The following is a 20869-nucleotide window of genomic DNA, read 5'->3' as shown; positions in this document are numbered from 1 at the left end:
GGAGAGTTCTCTAGACGAATATATAAGATTAAAAGTGTGTTCTAAAAGATAAAACTGATAAAAGATAACTGCCTGTTTTACCAGATGTTAATTCCGTACATTTACAGATGGCCTTCACCTCAGTAGCATCATTCAAACTTAGTCAGCCTTACTCTGAAGGATCAATGATGCTGTAGTGAAAGGAAACTTCCTTATAAGTGGTCAGAGCAATAACAAATGAGCAAAAAGAAAAAGCTAGAAGAACCTCCGCATATTATTTGTCTACGGAATTAATGAATTGTTCTGATTAAAGAACCCATTTTGCCCTTGGCTATCAAACATTTCCACTCACTCATTAATTCTCAGGAAATGCCTTGTGCCTGATCTTCCTTCTCTGATTGTCTCCCACTTCCGACTGCATTCTGTGCATAGGAATGCATTTGCTTGTTTTAATACACTCTTTTGTATTTTTATTATTTAAAAAAATTTTTTTTTGCAAACATACAGTTGCTTTTCTGAGAAGTTGAAGAGTCTTTGACAGGAAAACTGATCCACGGCTTAGAGAGTTAGTTGCAGAGCTAAACATTACTTCCTCATAGTATGAATCCTAGACATATAGGGTTTTTTTTTTCAAGGAGACTGGAGGATTTGTACCTTCTCTTGGTAGTTTTACCAGAAACAGAAAAGCAGAGCCAGAGTGGAAAGAAAAGTTACTTTAGTAAAGGCAGATAGAAGAGCACTAAGACCCATAATTAGCATTGGTGTTGTCCACCAGATACTATGTGAACTCAGCAAGTGCCTTAATAGTTTTGTTATTTTCAGAAAAGCTACTTCTGAAACCAATAACACAAAGTGGGACATTTTAAGCATCAAATGTAGCATAATTTATTAAAGTCTATTTTCTGAAATGTCATCAAAACATGGAACCCTAGGTAAGTCTCCATATTTCGTTACTTGAGACGATGAGTCAATCATATGTTCTCTTACTCTTCTGGGAGGAAATATGTGTCATGTAGCTCCATAGGTTAACCCTTTGGATGATTGAGGGGAGTCTTAGAGTCTGTAGGCCTTCCCTGCAGAAGAGGATACGGGCTGTGAAGTAGGTTAAATGGAGGAAGACAAGTTCTACAGGGATGCAGCACTCTCTTCTGAATTAAGGGATGCCACCTCTTCCTTCACCACTTTTGGGTCTTTCAGAGAGGTTGTAGTGTGTCTCGAGGAGTGGTTCTATGTGACTTATGCTATCATTCCCTTTTACATTCACCACTAACTCCGAGATAGACATTCTTAGATATCTTTTTTGTTAATTATTCTGAGTAATTTAGCGATGTTATCTCCCTCCTCCCAGATTAATCCCTGGAGGCCTTAGCCAATTTTAGTCTTGTTCTCTCTTATCTGAGTTTACATCTCTTTTGACCATCATTCAAATATATTATCTTCTGGCAATGGGTTGCAGTACTACTTTTTGTATTTCCTCGGTTTGGCTAATGGCTGTTTACCTGGAAGCTGACATGGTGAAGCTTGTATCCTGATGCCTGCTACTGAGGTAATTTGATAGTTCACATGCTCTGTGAACAAACCCAAACTGTAAACTGAGAGCTGGAATAGCAAAACTAATCACTAACAGAAGACAAAAATCTAGAAAGGAGGAAAAGAAAACCTGTGTGTGATGCCCATTCTATTCAGTGAATATTCTATTCATCCATCCAACAGAAAGTTTCTTTGGTTCCTGATAGGTCAGGATCACTGCCAGTTCAGAGTCCTTCCCTTTGGACGAGCAACAGCACCCAGGGTATTCTCAAAGGTTTTCTCTGTGGTGGCAGCCCAAATGAGATGTGACAGCTACACAGTTTTCCCGGACTTGGACGACTGGCTCCTCACAGGTTGCTCCAGCCAAGAGGTCAGGTCGGTGACTTTGTCCCTGCTTCCTCTTCTAGCGATGCTGGGTGTCTGTGTGAACCAAAAAAAAAAAAAAAATCCATTTTGACCACCACATAGTGGATAAACTTTATTGGAATGACACTGGACTCAACTTCAGCAAGATCACCACAGAAGGATTGCAGTCAATGAGCTATTTAATAACTCAGGTTACTCACAGACCAAAGTATCATGTGGCCTAGTAGAGAAAGGCATACTTTGATCATAGTATGCCTTTCTCTACTAGGCCACATGATTCTTTGGTGACCATGGTGATGTTGTTCCACATTATTTGGCTCTGGAGGCAATATCACCACAGAAGGATTGCAGTCAATGAGCTATTTGATAACTCAGGTAACTCACAGACCAAAGTATCATGTGGCCTAGTAGAGATAGGCATGCTTTGATCATAGTATGCCTTTCTCTACTAGGCCACATGATATTGTGTAATTATGTGGCAATATTTGCCAGACTTCATTTACACCGCCTTACACTGTCTACTCACCAGACAATGACCATGTGAACATTAGTGTGATTGTTCCTGCCAGGCTTATTGCCTCTCTCTCACCTGGTGGTCGAATCCGGAATGAGTTTGAGTGGGAGTCCCCTTCAACACTCTCGCTGCCAGTGCCATCGTAGTAACAGATGCGTCTCTTCTGGGATAGGGCGCTCCCCTGTATGGCCACACTGCTCAGGGCACTTGGATCTCACAGGAGGCCAGACTATACATCAGTCTGCTAGAACTGAGAGCATTCTGGCCTGAAGGACATTTTCCCCTCCCATATATTCACTCCAGAGCCAAATAATGTGGGACAACATCACCATGGTCTTTTATATAAACAAGCAGGGTGGAGCAAGATCCCTTCCCTTCTGCCTGGAAGCAGCCAGACTTCGAAATTGGTGCATCAGAAACCACACCAGTTGTTCAAGCCACTTACCTACCAGGTATTCAGAATTCTCTAGGGAACAACCTAAGCAGGCACTTCTCTGCCTGGGGAATGAGTGGGAAATACACAGCTGTGTCCTGAGGGAAATATTCACTCAGTGGGGAACACCCCAGTGGGATCATGCTATGTTCCAAAGGAACAGGAAACTATACCTGTACTGCTCCTGGGTAGCTATCGCCCACGACTCCCAGGGTGACGCTCTCCTGTTATCATGGACAGACCAGCTCAGGTATGCCTTTCTGCCCATCCCCCGCGACCACAGGTCTTGAGAAAGATCTGTTATGACAGGGCCAGAATCATTTTCATGGCACCCAACTGGCCCAGACATTTTGGTTCACAGAACTTGTGAGAATATCAACCTGTCCTTCTACCAGGATCTGTCCCTTCCTGGATCTTCTAAATCAGGAAGAGGGCAAAATCAGACACCCCAATCCAGACCCCTCACAGCCTGGTGTGTGGATGTGTGTCAGATCTAGAATGGCCATGTTTGGAAGCTCTCCAAGCTATTCTTACGCAGAGTAGCAAAGTTTCAACTAGGAACTGCTACCTAGCTAAATGGAGATTTTTCTCTACGTGGGCACAGCACAATCACTTTTTCTCAGACTCTTCAGATATCCCAGTCATTTTAGATTATTTCCTATCATTGAAGAACTTGGATCTCTCAATTAGCTCATTGTGGGTCCATCTCACAGCAGTCAGTGCCTTCCTTCCTCCAGTACACGGGGCTTCTGTTTTTATTTGCCAATGCAAGTTAGATTTCTGCAGGGTCTAGTAATGGCCTTTCTGCGTGTGGTCAAGCCTACACCTCAAAAGGAGTTTAGTTTTGTGCTGTCATTATTTACCAGACCACCATTTGAATCTTTGACCAGATGCTCTATATCCCACATTTTTAGTTGCTGTTACTTTGGTCAGAATGGTGAGTGAGATGGGAGCACTCATGGTGGATCCACTGTGAACCATTTTTCACAAGGAGATCTCCTTTTGCCTTTATCCTAAGTTCCTCCCTGTGACTTATTTTTTGGTGCCTCCTATTGGCTGGGTGTGGTGCTGCAATCTCTTCCCCCCCCCCCCGCTCCTGGTGCCCCCTGTAGGTTGCCAACCTTGCTAGGTAGGTCTTCAGTGGCTTGGGCATCCAGCTAAGTCACACAATCAAACCTGAATGAACCCCTTCTAGAGGGTAGCAAAGAGATTAAAAAAAACTCACTAGGGTCTTCAGATCTGCCTCTGGCCCTTTCAGTCTAGCCCCTTTCTCAGGCTTTTAGTAGAAGTCCAGCCAGAATTGTTGGTCTACCCTCACCAGTCTTTAGACCTTCTCTGGGTATTTTCAAATCTAGCCCCTTTTCTTTTAAAACTTTCCAGGTTTTAGGCCTCCCCACAATGGGGGAGCCAAGCCCGCCCAGTACTCCAGATCCCGATCCAGGGACGCTATACGCAGCAGCCATGTACTGCTGTCTCCAGGTCACTGCTGCTAGTCCCTGGGCCTTTTCCCACGTAGTCCCTTTCCTTTTACCTGTTACCTTATGGTTACATTTGTCAGGTCTTCTCATTCCCAGGGCCAGTATAACTTTTCCAAAATAATTCCTAGAGCACATCCTTTAAAAAAACATCCAATCTTGACTTTAAAATTGACGGTGAAGAACAATCTGCCACAACACTTGGTAAATTGTTCCAAGATGTCTCCCTAGCCCTTACACTAGAGGGATCTTAAGGGTGGAGCAGGATTAGGGAACTGGGAGCTGATAAAACAATTGTATTTGCCCTATCTAAATCTCTTCAGTCCTGGTAGAGATAGCTTTAACTCAGGGTCTGTCCAGCACTCAAAGCTTTTTGGAATGCCGGGTTCCAGCAGCTTCATCTGAAGAGATCTGAGCATTAGATGGAGAAAACTTATTGCAAAGTTTTAAACAAAAGAGGAATGATTGTTTGATCAGCTGTGTATCTCCATTCTCCGGCCAGTCCTTCGTGCTAGTCTCCTTTACCAGACTCCAGCCCTGATTCTGCAGCTCCCATATTTACATACATTTAAAAAAAACAAAACTTAGGTTAAGGTGACTTAAGCATATATCCTTTACAGGAATATGAATATTTAAAGCAAGTTAAGGCAAAATTCACACCAAATCAGACCATCTCCTATCATCTTGATACTCAACCACCCCAACATACTATTATCCTTCTCAAACAAACCTGCTTTTGGTTCAGGACACAGTGGAGCCCTGATCCTTCACTGGGGAATCTGGATGCACAAAAAATAAATACTGTCCTCGTCAGTGGGTATATCAAAGACAGTGTAACTTACCCCGCAGCTATCTTAACTCTGATATGGTCATTTGTTACTTATCCATGTATCATATTATGAATGTGATTGTGAAACAGGGTGTCTGTAGAGATGTGAATACAGAGATATGGACCTGATTTGCCTTTCACTTAGTAACTCCTTTACTTCAGTGGAATTAAATCTGACTTAAACTGGTGTAAACTGAGAGAAGAATCATACCCTGTAACTTTAAAATAATTGTCATTAAGGAATGTAGGGCTGCAAGACTGGTGATGAGATTGTGTACTTGCATGTGATTATAAATTCTTTGATGTATGTATGGAGGGTGATGATGTAATCTAATTGAGCCTACATTTATGCCACGAGGTAGGGGTGCGATTCCTCTGCTTGCTTACACATACAGGGGCTAGCTTCACTGAGCTAGCGTGAGTATAAATAGTAGGGTAGTCAGGATAGTGACAGTAGGGGCACAGATTTCTTGTGCCAAGTACATATTCATGGGGTTCAGGCAGGTTTGTGCTCAGCAATGCCCAGCCGTGCCACCTCTGCCACCACTGCAGCTGTCCTACTCCTGATGAGAGCTAGCGCGAGTATATGTAGGTGAGCACGGAGAAGCACACTCCTAACTCAAGGACCAGAGGTAGCCTGAGTGTGGTAGAAATAATATGCCTTGGTTTGACTGAGTACCATGATCATAGAATATCAGAGTTGGAAGGGTTGTTGCCTTTTAACTCATGGTTTCCTTGTTCTTTAGTGTTTGTACTGCTGTAAGAAAATACACTTGAGGTATCTAAACTTGTGTGTGTGTGTGTGTGTGTGTGTGTGTGTGTAAAATTTGAAACCCAAAGTGGCATTCAAAAATCTCTTCTGCTTATAGAATCTCACAAACTGGAGATGGAAAAGCCCTCTCCTGCTGCCAGCAAAGGATTATTCTTCGCTATTTTAGGCATACTAGTCTCAAATGGCTTTTGTTGAGGCTTCTAGCAGTTCCTTTGGGAGATTATTCCATGGGCTAATAGATCCTATTGTCTAATTGTTTCCTGATTGTTCCACCTGTTTTCCCCCTATTGCTCAATTTAATTTCATAGCTAGCATAAAAATAACTGATATCAAGAGGCTACCAGAGCTAGAGGTTGAGTTTAGAACTTTGACAGAATCAAGAATTGTTAAACTGATCAATGCTAAAGCAAGTTGTTAAAAGCATTCATGCAAACATCACAGTAAAAGCCAATAAAATTACAAATTACATCCAAAGGTAGCACACACTGAAATGATCTGTTCCAGCTAGGGAACCAAGCAAAGCAAGCTCTTTCTCTGCTTTTTTGAATTTGAAGCAGGTATTGACTAATATAGAGCCGTAATGTGAAAATTAAACAGCATTGCTTATTCGGAGCTCCAAGCAATGCATAATTTATTCCTATTAGTGAGGCGTCAGTAGTGACTCAGTAGTTTAAATTTGAATTAACTTTTTATTTAAAGCAGGATTAAAACTTCTCTATTTCACACTTCAGTGATTGAATTTATACTCCTGCTGTACCACAGTTATTGTTGAGGAGACAGGTAAATGTCCAGAATAGTTTGGTGGATAAAATACTTACTAACATCCAGGAAAAAAGATCCAATTCCAAACTTTAGTCGTGAATATGTGGTGTGTTTGGAGTATTTTTTCCTCACAATAGTTACATAACCACAGTCTTAACAAATTTCAGTCACTTCAGCATTAGCATCAAATCTCAGACACCTACTCCACTTTTGAAACCTAAAAATTAACCTGAAGAAAAATTATTCCCGTTATTCTCCATTGCATAGCTTATTATCATCAGGGCTTGTCTGTATGGGAAAGTGTTAACTCTTCTACCAGTATAATTTCCCATATCAACATTTATTCTAGTAAAAAGATGAGTGCTTTTCACGTTAGCTTAAACCCCTTCCAAAGTGACATAAGTTAAGCCAAAAAAGTCCCCTTTATACTGGAGAAAGCCTGTCTAACAGTAAAACCTTATCAGTTTAAGTTCATACCGTAGCTTATGTTGGATAATTTTCCTGGGTAGACAAGCCCCAAGAGAAGCTGATGGATCTGTCACAGTCCAACCAACTTCCGTTCACTTCCAGCATACAACCACCTGTGGTGTGTACACCTGGTTCCCTAAAATAACTCAAATGCACAGCTTTAACTCTGACCTCAGCAAGACAAGTGTTACCAATAGACACACTTTTACTCGAAAAATATCTTTTCTACCTTTTAAACACCAGAGGTCAGAGTTAAGGTTGTATGTTTGATTCTGACTGTATAGCTATGTAAATAATAAGTAATTACCAGAGTGTATATATTTGTATGTTGGAAGAAGGAGAGGAGAGGGAATGAGTGAAGAGCATCACATTGCATCTACTCTGCTTACACCACCTGTGATACCTAACGATATTGCATTGATTACAGCTACCTGCTCGTGACTATATAGTGAAGAAGCTGATTTCACTGGTCCTTTTAAGAGTAATTGGCAATTTAATAGATTGTACAAAGATATAAGGATGTGTCACAATGTGTCAACACACCAACATAAAAGTAAACCTAAAACATCTCAATATATAGTACAGTCTCTAACAAATTTTCTAATCACTCCTCACTATTTCAGTATTCTCTTTCTCTCCAATAGAAAGCCTTGAAAATAATTACTGTTAATGACTTAACAGGTGAAGTAAACTAGGCTGAATATACTGTACAAAAATATTTGGAGAGTTGATCAGGATTGATGCTGCTGTTTCTGTTTTTTGATATATTATATCATAATATATGGTTACTGAATCATTTGTGTCTGGTTAAAGATTATGGCTTCCAAAGGAGGTGAAGATGTAAAGCAGCATGTGTTTAGTGGGTTTGTTTGGGGTTTTTGTTTTTTTTTGGTCCATCTCTTCCCCAAGCACTTCTGTCCATTCCAGATATGGATTGAAATGCATCTGCCTAGATCCTCAGTAGGACAAAATGATTGTGTCTCTCGGCTTAATTGAGCCTGCTTCAGATATTAGTTTCTTCAGCATCTGACATTCTGGCAAAGCTGACGTTTTCTAGTAGCAGCTGCTTGAATCAGTCAGAATGCCAAGACAGTGGATGCTGCAGCCTGTATTCTTTACAGCTACCTCGCTTGTTACTCCTTACAAATAATCCATTTCCTTTGGAGTGAAAATCATGTAGTTGTATAAAGTGAAGTGAAATGATTGACCCTCTGTTACACAGCCCTGGTATAGCTCTTCTCGCTGGACTCTCACCAGAATGCTGTGTTGGGTCTCACCCCACTGGGACCATGTGTTGTTTAAGCTTCCTTTGATCTGAGTAGGCTGCATGTACCATCTTATAGCCTGTGCACGAGAGGCCAAGCTAGGTTGGTTACAGCTTTATAGAAATGGGACCCTGCAGCCCAGTTGCCCTGGGACCCAGGACCAGTGCTAAACCTCCTATTCCCGAGTAGATTAAGCACACCCTTTCCCAGATCTTCAGCCTCCTGAGTGCTCTGGTTCACAGTTTGCCTGTTCAGTGACATGGAGTAGTTGAAAACAGACACACACTTTCCAAAACCAATCTCTTTCCTCTAGATAGCACAAAAAATACACAGAGCTGGACAAAATAATATAACACCAGTATGCATTTCCCTGCCTTCATTTCTTCACCACTTAGGAGTGTTCTTTGGGCTTAGGTCAGTCTTTTAAATTAGGAGTTCAGCATCTCCGCCTTCACAGGACATCTCCTCTGGATCATGCAGTCTCTGTTTCTTTTCTTCTTTGGCTGATACCACAGTTAAACAGGCCCCCTCTGCTACAAAAGAAGGCCCTTCTGTTTTTCCCATTGTCCATGTTTCCTTTATCTCTGAGAGTCACTTGGAGTTCTCCCCAAGGCTCTCAGGCTCCCTGATTTTTAAGACCAGGAGTTAACACCTGATTTCTTTATTGTGTTGAGGGATTTTCAATTCTCCAATCCCTATCCCCCAGCAGAGAAGTTGGAGAAAACTGGTTTTGCTTAGGATGTGGCCCATCCCATCATTCCAAGATGATCTGATTTGAATGGCAGCCATCAAAGATTAACAATGCTCCATGATCTGGGAGATGCTTGACAGTCATGACAGCATATGGCTGACTCCACATACACAGAGACATTCTGTGATACAGCAATTTTATAAGATCCCCAAATTGTCACAACCTCATCCTCTATTTAGAAATAAAACTTGGATTTATGTGATACAGTGGAGGATGAGAGATGCTCTGGTCTTAACTAGTAGAAGTATGTGGAGTGGAGAAGCCTGAACTGACTGAAAACAAAACTTTGGTGCACAGATCCAGAATTACCATCTGGACATAAATGACATTTACATTTATCTTCATTTTTTTATTTTTAATGTAGGGATATTTTAATCATTAATGACAGAATAATCCTTGTAAAATCTGGGCATGGTGCAGACAGGTGCTACCAAGGGTTGCTGACAGTTCAAGATTTTACAGAAATAGCAGGGAATCATCATCATTGCTGATCCTGACCCTTGGAGGAAGTTCATGGAAATATACAAAAATCCAGAAATCGAACTCGTGGTGCTGCTAACATTAGAAAGCATCTGATTTCTGATTCAGATGCCTGCACACCCTGCCTGCACCCTGATCGTCTTCTCCTCCCACCATGGAATCCCTACTTTTTGTCCTTTTTGATGCATACACACACCTGAAAAAGCAATTCCTCAGCTGAGTTTAAGGAGTGTCACTGAGGTTTTACAGGCACATAGTAACCATGTTAGAATGCTTATAGTACATTGCAGCACCTTAATGTTTCCCTCCCCATAATTCAGAAAGACACTTGGTTTCTTAACTTTATACTACACATTCATCTGAGACTCTGTTTTGCAAAAATAAAACGAGTGAAGCAGGTACTTTCCCCATTTTACAGTACAGAATAGGTAAATAACTTGTCCATGGCAGAACTGAGACTAGGACATGGAAGTACTGATTCCAATGCCTGAGTTTCCTTTCCTAAAATAATCATAATGCTGCTAGGCACATTGTACTCTTAAGAATTTAGCAAGGTGCTTAGTTTGTACCATTTGTGTCCTAGCAAGCATTGCCTAATTATTCCTCTTGGTCCTGGATTCATGTACACTCAGCTCTGTGCCTGGTCATATTATGTTGGTAGTGCTGAAAAAAATCCATGACATTGGTGTCCTGGAAATCGAGTCATCTAAATTCTGCCCTGTCTAGTTTTGAATGAAAGAATTGTTTAAATAGACATGAAACAGAAGGGACAAAAATCGCCAGTGTTCAGATTCCCACAGCACAATCTTATTTGTAGATATGGAGCTGCTCCAGAAAGATTGAAATGTAGTAATTGGCAAACAACAACGAAAAAGGAAATGCAAAGAAGAAAGGCCCTATTTTGTGTAAAACTTGTGCAGATACAATCATGTTCTGTAGGGCTTTTGTCCATCGCCAGGTCATCCAATGTAAATACATAATGAATCCAGGAGCAAGCCTTGGAAAAAGCAGCAATCCTGCTGATCTCATGAAGGGACACATACAGTTCTAATCTTGTGTTTTTCCTGAACAGATACTGCCAACTGTTTTAACTTGTGTAGTGGTACTTCAGAGAGTAGAGTTTTTTTTTTTGTTTTTTTTTTGTCCACTTCTGTTTTGTTGTTTGCTGTAGCAAAGCAAACTGGGAGAAATAGAAAAGGGAAAAAAACAGTCAGGGAAAGACAGAGGGAACAAAGACGAAAAAGTAAAGAAACAAATACACAGACCAAGTGTGTTACATTTCTGGTAGTCACTGTCACTTTCAGGGTATCTGCATCTGCATTCCTCCTCCATGGTCCCTAGAGGGCACCCACTTACAAGTTCCTGGTTCCCAGCCATCACTTCTCCTGGCAGAGATCTAAGGGCTAGGCTACACTGGCAATGCTAAAGTGCTGCCACGGCAGCACTCTAACGTGGCTTGTGTGGTCGTGGCAGAGCGCTGGGAGAGAGCTCTCTCAGTGCTATAAAAAACCACCTCCGCAAGGGGCACAGCTCCCAGCGCTGGGTCATTATCTACACTGGCGCTTTACAGCCTTGAAACTTGTTGCATCCTCGGGGGGTGTTTTTTCACACCCCTGAGCGAGACAGTTGTAGCCAGTGTAGACAAGCCCTAAGTCTCCCTCCCTCCTGACAAGGGGTTTTAAGGTGGCACAGTTTCCTGATTTACACTGTGATATCCCCAGCAAGCCTGTTTGCCTAAAAGGCCAACACCTGTGCTTTGCTTTCTCTGAAAGAAACTATGAACAGTGCATTGCGAGCATTACAAGTTACCATACGGCTTTTTAAGCAGGCACATTTATTTTTCAGGTAAAAGCATTACAGAGAAAACATAAAAATCAATAAATGTTCCTGTGCACATTCTAAAATATAACGAGAGTCTTATGGAGCCCTAGTAGACGAAAGTCTTTCCAATCCCTCTGCAAGGATTAGAGATCTCCTTGCCGGGCTGGCCTTAGGGAAAATGGCACTTTGGTGTTCCTGGCCTTCATCCCCACTGCCTCCCCCACCCATTGCCTTGAGCTCCCTTCTATGACTTTGCACCCCAAACCTGCCCCCCTCCTTGCCTCTTGACCAGGGCACCCCTCTGACCATGGTGCCCTGTGCGGTCGCCCATCCATAAGGCTGGCCCTGGCTCCTTGGACAGAAAGTCCTGTCCATCTACTGGGTTGGGAAGAAGAGCCCTGAGTCATTTTAAGCTCAGGCTGTTTATCCAAAAATCCTTTCTTTGTGTCCTGGTCTCTGGTAACCCAGTGTAAACTAGTGTATGCCAGCCTTTCCAGGAGTTGGTCCTCTCTGGGGATATTCACCTTAATCACCTCCCCCTGTTTTCAATTCCTGGGTGTGAAGTATTGGCGGTTGCAAAGAAGGGACTACTACCAGATCTCAGCCATTGCTTAGTCCCTCTCAGTGGAAAGAAGCATGATCTGTCATCATTGTAGGAGAGTGTATCTCAGGTAACATTGGAAGTGGCATAAATGGGGCTTTGGGGAAGAAAAAAAGGATTTATTGTGTGGAAGGGGAATCTTCTTCCTTTCTCTCAATCAAAGAGCCCATCTCTCGCAGTGTTAATATCATAGATGTTATAGGGACTATTCCTTGAGCTGACAAATATTTGTCCTGCTTAATCTTCCATAATTTATCTTGAGAATACAGTATTTTCTGTTTTCCAGGGTTCTTTTTCCAGAGTGTAAAGTTCTATATAAGGTTTTCCCTGGTTTGAATGAAAATTATTCCACAGTTCAAAACAATCTCTCTAATTAGATTCTAAAATTCTAATTTCATATTTTAAAACTTGCTATAAACTCTGGAGGAGCCATGCTGTTTAAAATTAAGACACCAAGCATCAGGATTCCTTATGCTAATTACAGATGTATTTTACAGTTGCAGTTAGTTTCAGAAAATCATCATGAATGTTTCACCTCAAAGGGTTCTGAAGATAGTGAGCTCTCTTTACTCTGATAAAATGTCAAGACATATAACATCCTGTAGACCACTGCTGTGCCTATTTGTAGGACATTAAACTATTACTTGATAATTATAGCTTCAAAAATCTTCCTCACCACTGTTTCCAGAACTTCTGCACATTGGCTATTGCCTTTATCTTCAGCAAAACTTGCCGGGCAAAGGCTAGGTAAGGTGTGTGCACCACCAGTAGAAGACTTGATTCCTTTGATGGGGGCGGAAAATCTTGTTTTTTATTTTCACTTTTATTTTCACCACTGTAAGATTGTTGAAAACTAATTTGGATATATATGATGCCATTTAAAAACAAACAAACATGCTGCATGCTTTTGTGGGCAACGCTGTTTCACTGAAGAAGAGTTAGCAAGCATAAAAGGGCCTTAAAGGAGAGTGTTTTTTCCCCGCTCTTCTTTGTGACCACAAGCAAGTTGACCTTCTGATGTCATTTTGTCATCACCCTACTTTACAAAACTTTAATTTTTCAGATTCTAAGGACTAGCAATTTTTCAAAAATTGAATACAGTCTCTTATTCTCAGGTTACATGAAGACAAAAGATGTTGCAAAGAGCCCTTCGGTTAAGTCCATAAATTTAACAGCTTCACTGTTTGCAGAGGTTTTCTCGAAAAGTTACTCAAATAGGAATGATTTGCAGTCAGTGTTGGCCCAAATTTGAATAAATAGGCATCAAGCTTTCCAAATTAATTCTGTTTCATAAGGAAAAACATGTAAAGTTCAATTATTAGATGTGGAAAATTCTTTGCAGTATTTGCCAGAGTATTCACTGAAATTTTAGAACAAATTTTCTCTGAGAACAATCAGAGCCCTGTTTTGTTTGTTTTCAGCAGATTTCTTAATGAACATCTTTACTGGCAGAAAAGCCTTGAGAAACTGTGAATTTTAAGCAAATCTTTCAGAATATTCAAGAAAACAAACTTTAAATTGATTTTGATTATTTACATTTGAACACCTGATTCTAAAACTCCACTTAACCAAAGAACAGAAACATGCCAAAGAACAGAAAAAAACTCCACTTAACCAAAGAACAGAAAAAAATGTGAGTTTTGCATCTAGTTAGAACAGATGGAGCGCTTCACACTTATAATTCAGAATTAACTGCTCATGAATGAGCTATAGACTAAGTATCTTTATTCAGCAAATAATGTCAAATAACAAACACATTTAATAAAATAACTGGGAACAATTCCCAGTGAGAAAAGGGGATGAAATTAAGTATGTTATTTGTTATGACTTATTCTTTCAACCATAACATTTATTAATGAAATAAGTTTTAAAGTTGTTTTGATGTGGAAACATTTTAAAAATCCATTCCAGCTTCTCCATTTCTCATGCATTTTCTCTCCATTGTTTATTGTCCCCTACAAATAATGATTTGGAACTTCACGGTTGCAGGCACTGCAAGAGTAGACCATTGGCATTATTGAAATCAACCCTGTGTTCAGTGAAGTGCCAGTTTAGGAGTAGTTCCATTTTCCTTCTGCTTGGTTTACCTTCTGTCAGAGACAATGATGGCTGTTAAATGCCAGGATTTTCTAGTACAATAAATCATGAAAACTAGGGTTACTTTTTTCACATTTCTTTGTTTTTTAAACTCAGACTTACACACTTACAATAAATCCATTTAGTAGTTTATACAATTAAAAATAAACACTGACTTCCAAATCTTTGGAAGATAATTTCAATGCCATAGGTAGTGAAAGTGAGGTTATGTTCTTAATATTCAGGCCTTGTCTACCGACCACTTTTGTCAGTAGAATTTGTCACTCGGGGTGTGAAAAACACATCCCTGAGCGACATAAGTTACGCTGACAGAAGCACCGGTGTGGACGGTGCTTCTCCCACAGACATAACTACCACCGCTCATGGAGGTGGTTTGTTTATGCCAGCGTGAGAGATCTCTCCTGCCAACACAGAGTGACTACATGAGCAATCTCCAGCGGCGCAGCTGCATCAGCACAGCAGTGTGGCTGAAAGCTCGCTATTTAGACATGGCCTCAGACACCTGACTTGAAGGAGGTAAAGCTTCTATACAAAGACGTACTTTTACATACTCTGAACTGTATTAGGAAATAATTATCTTTAAAAACTTCAATTAATGTAAATGAGCCAACTAACTTAAATCTTGTTTGTTCTGAAAGTAAGGTGGGAGCCAAACGCGAGAGACTACATATCAAGCCACACCTCTCTTTTAATTCCAATAAAATGATCATAACAAGAACTTGAAGTTTGCTTTTATATATTACACACTGTTGTTTTACTGATTGTCAGTAGATTGTAGACTGCTGAAATCAGTGTCAGAATTGCCTGGCTTTTTTATATTAAACAAGATGTCTACTTCTGGAAGTAGACTTGCTAATTACACCATTTTCAAATACACTTCAGAGATTATTCATAGTTAAAATTTTTTCCTAAATTAGAGGTTCAGAGTCTCCTCTCACTTAAACTAGTGTAAATTCGCAATAGCTCTGTGGAAATCAGTAGCATAGCACGAGTGCAAAACTGGTATAAGCAAGAGTGAATCAGGCTCATTGACTTCAGTTTTATTGAACAAAAGAAATAACACTTTCTTCTCTGCTCTAACAAAATCAATAGACTTTGCAAAACGACAGAGAAGTACCTTCTACTTTACACAATAGGCAACATGTATACGATCTCTGGATAGTGTTGTGATTAAAAGGAAATAGTGCCAGGCAAACTTTTGCATAATTTTTTTTTTAAATGTGTTGAATTTCTCCACAGGTCACATCTGTCATACTGGCCTATTGTGACATAGAGTAATACTTTCTAAGGGCTTGTCTACACTGTGTGGCAATGCACCCTACAGGAGTGTGATTTCTGAAGTGCACTAACTTGTTGCACATTAATTGGTCTGTGTAGACCCTGCCAGTGTACACTAGAAGTTTCTTGGTGCATTTTAAACAGCAAAACATGAAATCGCACTAGGGAACTTCTAGTACACACCAGCAGGGTCTACATGGACCAATTAATATGCAATAAGTTAGTGTAGAAATCACCCCGCACCCCTGCCATAGAGCGCATTACCAGGCTCTGTAGATAACCTGTTAAATGGCAGTATATTGCTAGTGGGGATTTCAGGCACTCAGCCCCCTGTTAATGTTATCAGACAATTGATTATTTTTAAAAAAATGCAAAAATATACTTTAGTTTGCAGATAAATGGTTGCCTAGAAGTGCAAAAAATGTTTTGTATTCTTTGTTACTCAGAAAATCTTCATTGAAAGCTGCTTCACAAGAGCTGCTTCTGAAGGCATCAACCTTTCTACATTTTACTCATTAAAGATGCCAGCGGGCTGTATGCATTTGATACATCTCCATTTACTTCTATTGTAGAGGCCATCAGAGCCACCTACCCTTTTGCTCTTGAAGAGCAAGAGTTCCCTTGCAAGAACACTGGCATAGAGATTTCCAACTGTTACTGTGATAAAACTCGGTGTGAGTCAGACATTCACAGGTACACACATCATGAAGTGAACCAGGTATTATTAAAGTCTGATTTCATTTTTTGTAAATGACAGTAAGTTTATATTAAAGGCAACTTGCAAAGGTTTTAATAACACAACTAAAAAAATACTAACTGGGCATGTATTTGGAACGGGGGGAGGGGCGAGGGAGGTCTGAAAGGTGTTTATTTTTTGCAAATTTTCAGGAATTGTCTTCGCCCACTGAAAAAAGTCAGAATTCTCATCAGCTATAAGTTTCCTTCTATTTTTCTTAACTTTTTCCTTCTCTCTCTCTCTCTCTCTCTCTCCCTTAATGTTATCAACAATATCAAGTGTCATCTTCCTAGTTTTTCTTGAAGACCTCTTGGCGGGATGGTATGTCTCTGAGCTCGTTTGTTGTGGGCTCTAACCCTTTTAAGGGGCAATTTTAAAAAACCTTTTAATGATGACTTAAGTTATCTAATATGTTAATTAGTTTTTGGAGTTGAGTAGGTGTTAAAAAAAGGTTTTAAGCTGAAAGGCAGAAAAAATCCTCCCTCTCTGAAATGCCTTTTTTTTTTTAAACTCGTGTTTCTTATGATGATGATGATATCTGTTCATTAGCTCTTCAGTGGTCAGTGACCACTTGTTCTTGCAGCTTTTCCTGAAGGCAGACTTTTGCTCAGTCATGTCGATTTATCCACCGTAATTCATCTAAAATGTTGTTTTTTCCTTTTCACACCCACTACAAAAACTCTGGTCCTTCCCTTGGTCACTTCATTGCTCAACTACTCCTGCTCCTCCTCCTCCTGGTCTACACACAACTTCTTCCATCTTAGGTCTGTCCAAAATGCCACTGCTAAACTCATTTGCTGATGCAACCATATTATCTCCTCCTTTAAGTTCTTTCAGTGTCAACCACTGTTCTTCCACATAGAGTTAAAGCTCCTTGTCTTTCCTTCAAGGATCTGCACTACCTCACTTGCATCTCTGCTCTCATCTCATCAGACAATTGCCCATGTTGTTCAGCATTGGCTCTCAGCTACTGATTTTGGGCTCCAGCTAAGTCACAGAAGTCAATGGAAATCTTGTCTTTGCATTTGAAGTTGGATTCACGCTCTTTATCTCCTTCCCCCATTCTTTGCTCTGTGCCTTTATTCATTATGCCTGTGTGCTTGGATTAGCCTCCCACCCTGCTGACACCATGTAATCCTGCTCTCTTTACGACCCATCCCTTTTCAGGAATTCTTCCTTCTATTGTCAGTATTAAAAATTTAAGCAGATGCAAACTGTAACCACGCGGTGGTGTCTGCATGCTACCCTTTCTCCCCTATATGGAGTAGGAATAGGAAATAATTATGTGGTCACCAGTAAATCCAGAGTTTACAACTGTACATTAATCACTTCCCTGTTTTGTCTTCACACTTTGTTACTCTGACCTGTTGTTTCTCGTGACACATTGTCTGTAAGATCCTTGAGGCAGGGATCTTGACTTTATAAGTGGTTTATAAAGTATTGCATATATATTGCATTTACAATATGACCCTCTGTATAATGAATAATCGTAAAATGAAAGCACTAGATCCGGGGTTCTCAAACTTTATTGTACCATGACCCCCTTCTGATGACAAAAATGACTACATGACCCCAGGAAGGGGGACTGAAGCCTCAGCCCGCCCTAGGCCTGTTGCCCTGGGGGGAGGGAGGGTGGAGGAGGGCAAAGCCAAAGCCCAAGGGCTTCAGCCTCAGGCAGAGGACCTGTGACCTGAGCCCAGCCATCCAGAGCTGAAGCCTGAGGGCTTCAGCTTTGGCTCCAGGCCCTAGTAAGTCTAATGCCAGCCCTGGCGACCCCACAGTTTGAGAGCTAGATGGATCATTGTGCCAGGTGACGCATTAACCAGACAAATGATAGTCAATAGTGAATGATTTTCTGTATCCTCACAAAACAGGCAGATTCCTCACACAGTATATGACCAACTGTATTCTACAATATGTATAGTTTACAATTTTTAAGTCAAAATAATTTGCACCATTTTATTGTTTCAGATGCTTTTGAGCTCATACTATTTAGAAAAAAAAGATAAAAAGGCATTATCCTAAACTGTATATCTCTCCATAAAGAAAAGGGAGTTAGACTTAAACAAAAGTGATGCAGTTTCCAGTCGGATAATCTAGAATCTGATTTAAAGTATGGAGAAATCTACAGAAGCTATAAAAACTAGTATCTGAGAGTAGAGTTTTCAGTCTGGTATGTGTTTGTTATATTGTAGAGATGCTATCCGCTTTGTGAACTAGGAAACCATTTTGCAATGTGGAAATGAACATGTCATCCACATGCATAGTGGATGTGCTGTGCTTGATCTCAAAGCACATAGCTAATAAATGATATTGTGTGGGTGCTATCTTAGTTATGAGGCTCTGGTATATTTTCATGCACACAGAGAATCTTGTAATAACCACATTAGACTGAATAACACACAGCATTCCCATTGTCCCTCTTTATGTGTGTAATTAGATGCTGAGGGAACTATAGCAGGAAATAGGAACAGTTTCCTCCTGCCACCCTTGAAACAATTTTTCAGTTCCAATTAAAATAAATTACATCTTCTGCCAGTAGAGATTACTCCGTATCATGCTTGTCATTTAGGAACAGGCAGAGAGAGCCTGAGAAAGGGAGTCCAATTTTATAAAAATTTGAGGCAAAAAGAAAAATACTTCTGAAATAATGAGCAGTAGAAAATCCAAAATTTATTTTTTTTATTCTGTGACTCTTAGTTATGACTTTTATTGCATTTTCAATAACTGCAGATAACAGCTTCTCGTAAGATTTTAATTTTAGAGTGCTAGTGATCCATTTTATAAAGCTGTGTACTGTAATTTGACATTTGCTTGAAGATTAAAGATGATGTAGGTTAATACATTTTAAATAAACTGATCATCTCATGAAACTGCTTTGCAGAGAGGTAACATAATTTAAAAACGTATAACATCATGCAGTTCACCTGCCATTTTATAGTTACACTTGTTCCCTCATGTCCCCCAAGGACACATTGCTTACAGTATTACATATGGATTTGGAATTAGAGATTGTAAATCCATCCCATTCTACCGTAATACTGCAGGGAGCATCATTTCAACTCCACAAGAAAATTTGTCAGGGAAAAAAAATCACTGTCTCATAACATGAAATATTTCAGTTAGACATTGTTGAAATGATACCCCACCCACATTATGGCTGAAGCACCACGTAGGCACTGTGTTATTTTCCAAGTATACTTTATTAAGCGTACTTAATTTCCTTAGAGTAGAAGTGGGTGGCATAGGTGGACAAATCATGATGACAAATAGGAATAGACAGGGATACTAGGAAATTAGATTCAGTAATTTTGTGAACGTTCCACAGTTCTTGCCACTTTCTGAAGGCGTTATGACATAGACTGCTACCTTGTTAGCCCAGAGACACAGAAAATGTTTCTGTTTTTATCTCTTTATTTAGCAAACACTAAACATGTCCTGCCCTTCCCTAGTTAACTGCTGAGCCTACATGAGTCTACTTAAATAGTCCTAGAGAAGTGCATATAAATAGATATAGAGAAATACTAATAAATCTCCTAGCAAAGGGACTCTAATTTAAATGACCTGACTTTCCATGCTGCTGGGTGAAGAGAAGGATGTATCTTAGAAATGTAGCACTGTTGATCACATTCCAGCATCTCAAAAAGCAATCTTGCCAATAGGGCGGCATCTTCCTCAAGAAATATTTTGAACCTTCACTCCTGAAATGTCTCCTTTTGAAGATGTTTGTGCATAGACATTGGCACAGGAAGGCTCAAGGATGTTTTATGTTTGTTTACACCTGCTTCTTGTGTTTCTCAGTTTCGTAAACACGTTTGTAAAACCATTTGTTTGTACAGTGCATGATGAGGCCACAATTCTGATTGATGCGGTCTTGATGCTACTGCAATACCAGTATAAAACTCTGACTCACACCTTTTTTATTGATTCTAGTCATCCAGTGACTTAAGTTCTTGATTCAGAAAAAGTCTTGCACACATGTAAATGTCCATCCCCATTCAGGGTACTATTTAACTTTAGACATGTGTGATTTAAACATACAAGTGCTGTCCTGAGTTAGGGATGCTTTCTTGAACCTGGTCCTCTATAAGAAGGCTGGTGGAATCTACAACGCATCTCAAAGCTGCAAAATTGGAGGGCTCCTAAGTCAAACCGTAATTGGTTCCTGATGGGTACAGGATAGAATTCAGGAAGAACTCCATTCTTCAGAACATAATGCTGGTTGGTTCAGATCAGTAGGTAATAAAATATTATCTCAAGGGTTGAGGCTGATTTGTTGTATTTTCTGACTTAAGATGGAGAAAAGGAATGGTTTTCAACGTTGCCTGGTTTTGGGTGGAAAGAGCAGGAATTAAGAAGGGGCTGATTAGCTGGGCAGGGGCCCCTGTCACAATTGAGTTAGAAATAATTCTCATTTACATAAGATTTCTAAAAATGGCTCCTTCTGTGACGCTTGAGATGAATCTAACAAGGGGAAGAATTTTTCACATTTTGAATACAAGTATTATTGCCATATTTAATAGACTTAGCGGCAATGTATTGTCTCTGCACCTCTGTGGTCAATATTGAAGTAAAAGGGTTTCTAGAACAGCTGAATTGGAAAATTAGCCACACAATATGGAGCGTAGTTTACTCCCCTCCCACTGCCTCCCCTTGCCCCCTTCATCTATAGAAGTAATAGAATGCCAGGCAGTCTTCACCACATTTTTCTC

General features: G+C 40.2%; 1 protein-coding gene across 3 annotated transcripts in view; it reads left to right on the top strand.

Moving 5' to 3' along the window:
• The window catches only part of PPP3CA (protein phosphatase 3 catalytic subunit alpha), a 324623-nt gene that overhangs the window by 135539 nt on the left and 168215 nt on the right, over positions 1-20869 (top strand). The window lies entirely within an intron of this gene.

Source organism: Caretta caretta, chromosome 4 (genome assembly GCF_965140235.1).
Source record: "Caretta caretta isolate rCarCar2 chromosome 4, rCarCar1.hap1, whole genome shotgun sequence".
NCBI lineage: Eukaryota > Metazoa > Chordata > Testudines > Cheloniidae > Caretta > Caretta caretta.
This window is presented reverse-complemented; position numbering and strand designations above follow the sequence as displayed.